General features: G+C 58.5%; 1 long non-coding RNA gene across 1 annotated transcript; it reads right to left on the reverse strand.

The window, feature by feature from the left end:
• Positions 1–1,343: 1,343 nt before the first annotated feature.
• On the reverse strand, positions 1,344–3,215 carry LOC134521486 (uncharacterized). The gene is made up of 2 exons (XR_010072788.1): positions 3,126–3,215; positions 1,344–2,466 (listed from the first exon to the last, which is right to left on the reverse strand). It is a non-coding gene; the product is annotated as an uncharacterized LOC134521486 (long non-coding RNA).
• Positions 3,216–3,965: the final 750 nt, after the last annotated feature.

The following is a 3,965-nucleotide window of genomic DNA, read 5'->3' on the forward strand; positions in this document are numbered from 1 at the left end:
GCGTGATCGGGGAGGCTCCGGGGGAGCTCTGGCGAGTTGGGGAGGCGGCCGGCATCTGCGCCCGCGGGGTGTCCGCCTTCTTCCCCGCTTGCCGCCCGCCCGCTCTCGGCTAACTCCCCGGGGCTCGCCTCCGGCGCCCCGGCAGCCTGCCGCAGCGGGCCGTTTGAAGCTTCCCGCCCCGCCAGCCCCGGGCGGCAAGCGGGCAGGAGACACTCCCGCCCCGGCCGAAGGGGCTCGCTCGCTTCCCCGGTGGGCCCGGCCCGGCCCCGCCGCCGGGGATGGCGCCCGGCAGCCGCCAGTGCGGGGCCCGCTCTGCAGTACCGTGCTTCGGCCACAGGGGGGCAGCAGCAGCGAGGCCGCCAGGGACCCGGCAGGAAGGCTGGTGCCTTAGCCACAACACCAAAGTCAGCGATCTTTGCTTTTCGGCATGAAAATTTTTTTGGCATTTTTTTTTTTTCCTCCTTTCCAGCTGCACAAATCCAACTGGATTTGGCTTTCCTGGGAGTCCCAAATTAGGATTTTTTTCTCCCAAATTGTTGTTTTGCCCCCCAGTGCAGACCCAGAATCGGGGGCTTGGGGGTATTTTTGTGCCGTGGCAGCAGCTCCCGCTGTGTGCGCAGCCCCGCAGGGAAAAGTCCCCGTTCGGGGGAACTGGCCCCAAATTGGGAGGGGAAAAGGGGCAGCTTTGGAAAGTATTTTTATGTCTTCAAGAGAGATTAAAGGGCAGGGAGAGTTTTTAAATCCTTTCCATAAATAGGCTTTCTTTGCATTTTTAAAACCTTACAGAGCATAGACGTTTACATTAATGTATCTATTCACATGCAGATAGATCAATTTAAGGGAATATATATCATCTATTTGCACTGATATAGAATATCTGTTTAGACTCAGATGCATTTAGACTTCTATGTTAATATTATATAGAACATTGATTTAGACATATATTTTGACATTTTAATATCTTTTTATATTCTAAACCCCTTTATACAACATAGAACCACAGAATGCTTAGAGATATAGGGTTTTATTTTTAACTCCTTCTATATAAAGAAATTATTTATCAATGCATATAAAAACGAGAGACTTTATTTCAATGTCTCACGCCCATATTTAGAGGTTTTAACATTTTTTAAATCCACCCCCATGAATTTTCAGACATTTTGGGGTTGTGACCCACCTCTTTGCGGGGGGGGACGACACACGACACAAGGACAGGGGACGACCCCTGCATGACCCACACCACCTGCTCACCTGCTCCTCTGCCACATCACCTCCCCCTCAGTGACACTGGGGTGCCCCAAATGATGTTGTCGCCCCCAGACACACGCATCCCTTTTTATTCACACACACACCCCCCCTGTCTGGTGCTGCCAAACGCCTGGCCCCTTCCTCCCAGCGCGGCCGCAGGGAAATCACCCCGCAGGGCGGCAGGACCAGACTGGGCCGTAACCAGAACTGACACTGCTGGACCCACCACTGCACCTACAGCCCTCATGCTGCTGCTGCCGCTCACCTCGCTCGCTGGGTCAATGCAGCTGAGAGGCACGGATCAAACCCTGAAGAGCAAAAGGAACAATAAAGAACAAAGCTCGGTCGTTCACTTCATAGTGAAAGGGTGAGCCTATGTTTATATACATCCAGTAAAAATACTCATACTCTAGAAGTATTTGACTTGCCTCTGGCACTAATTTCACTTGCACAGCTGCGAATTCATAGCAGCAAACTACTCATCTTCAAAATACACAGTAATAATTTGACTGCAGGTTTTCTTGGGTGTTACCCAAGGAGGAGGGACATCTGGCCAGGGGCACTGCCCGAGAGAGATGCTACTGGGCTGCTGGGGAAACGCGCCACTGAAAGCCAGACAGAAATAAAGTACCTCAGAGCACTCTGTCGAAATATCGGGGAAAACCTGGTAACATTCAGTCGCCTCTCTTTTTAAACCTTCAGAACAAACGCTTAACTGCCTAAATATGCCTCATACATTGTATGCTACAGCTATTTGGCAGTTGCACTTTAAACAATGCAAGTCAGTGGGAAATTATACAATGTTACCTTTTTTTTTAAGTTTAATTTTGCATAGAAAAATCAGCAATATATGAGATTGCCCAAATGGTTTTATTCTCGAGGGTCAGGGGGAAAATCAAATCCCTGGTGCTGCAATCAAAAAGCATCAGCAGATTGGCGAATGCTTTTGGCTGTGTAACGTGCTCCAGAACAGACCTTATATTCTTTTTAGAGGGACCTGCTCAGGCAGGAGGCACGCTCTGTTCACTGCAACTCCTCGTCAGCTTTTCTGCACTGGCAGCAAAGTTGCCTTTTCCATGGCTTCGATGTGGAGTATCTGTAGCATCCCTGAACTCACCAATGTGTCTCCCCGCTCCCCCAGCCACACGCGTGCCATTACCTGAGCAGCGAGCAGAATCAGCCGTGCAAGGTTCTCTTGCTGTGACGCAGAAGGTGACCCTGGGAAAAGAGGAGGTGAGAAATCAGCCTGTTTGTCGCACCCAGCCAACGGGGATGAGCCGGGGGACCCCCACCCTACCTCTGCCCTCAGGAGCGGAGCCGGGACAGACCCTCCGTGCAGAGAGAGAGGGGGGCTGCCACGGATTTCATCTCTAACCCTGTTCCTGAGCCCAAAGCCACACAACTCCCCCTCTTTCTGAGCCCCAAAACCAGCCACACGAGCCTGGTTGCCAGCCCTGGGAGCAAGAGACCTGGTCTCCGTGTCGGGCCCCAAACGGGTCCCCTCCATCTGCTTCCTGACCCCTTCTGCAGCCCCTCTGGGTGACGCTGAGGGAGCGGAGCCACCCCACAGCCCGCACCCCCAGGGCCCCACGGGCACTTTGGTGGGGCGCTGGGAAACTGCGGAGGGCCCGGCCCCGCGTCCCTGCGGGGCGGCACCAGCTCGGCCCGGGCACCGCTTTCTTACCGCCGTGCCAGGCTTTATTGCTCCAGCATCGCCGGCACCGCACCCCAAACTCCCCAGGCCGAAGGGACCCCGCGCGGAGCAACCCCCTCCGACCCGACAGTGCCCCGCTTCGGGCCCCCCGTTCCCCCAGCCCCATTCAGGGCCCTCCCGGCCGCCCCCCCATCACCCCTCGGGGCCCCCACAGAACGCTCACCTTGACGCGGTCCAGCTGCCTCACGACGTGCTCGCGGCGGCCCCGCGGGCCGGGCCGGGCCCGGCCCGACCGCGCACCCGCCCGCCGGGCCCATCTTTCCGCCCGGATCGCCCCGCTCCGATTTTGAGCCGGCCGCCATTTTCCCCCGGCTCCGTCCGCTTCCGGAACGCCCCGGCCCGGCCCGGCCCGGCCCGCCCACGACGCGCGCCCATTGGCCACCGCCCGCCCCCCTCCTTGAGCAGCGCCGCTCCATTGGCTCGCCACCGCCATCAGTCCCTGCCGCACCCCACCCCCGGCGAGAGATACGACCAATGGGAGCGGGGCGAGGCGATCCGACCAATGGGAGCGCGGAGCCCGCGCTCTGATTGGCCCACCCTCCCGCCCATCCGCCCGGGAGCGATTGCCATGGTGAAGACGCCTCGGCGGGGGCGGGGCGCCGTCGCCGTGGCAACGGGACCGTGCGGCCGCCCCGCCGGCGATAAATTCACCCAAATCCGGCTTTTTCTCCTTAAAAACTTTATAGAGTTGTGTGCGACAGCACAGAATAAACCCGTTGGGCGGCCCGAACCCGCCGCAGCGCTCCTTGGGGTCCGACACTTTGAGGGCGGACGGAGCTCCAGCAGCTCGGGGGCGGCACCGGCCGCTGCCGCTGCGTGTGGGCCAGCACCTGCGGGGAGGACACGGCGGTGACGGTGACGGGGAGACTCCGGGGGAGCTCTGGCGAGTTTGGGGAGGCGCCCGGCATCTGCGCCCGGGGGGTGCCCGCCTTCTTCCCCCCTTGCCGCCCGTCCGCTCTCCGGTAACTCCGCGGGGATGGCCTGCCGTTTGAAGCTTCCCGCC

This window comes from Chroicocephalus ridibundus, chromosome 10 (genome assembly GCF_963924245.1).
Source record: "Chroicocephalus ridibundus chromosome 10, bChrRid1.1, whole genome shotgun sequence".
Taxonomy (NCBI): Eukaryota; Metazoa; Chordata; class Aves; order Charadriiformes; family Laridae; genus Chroicocephalus; species Chroicocephalus ridibundus.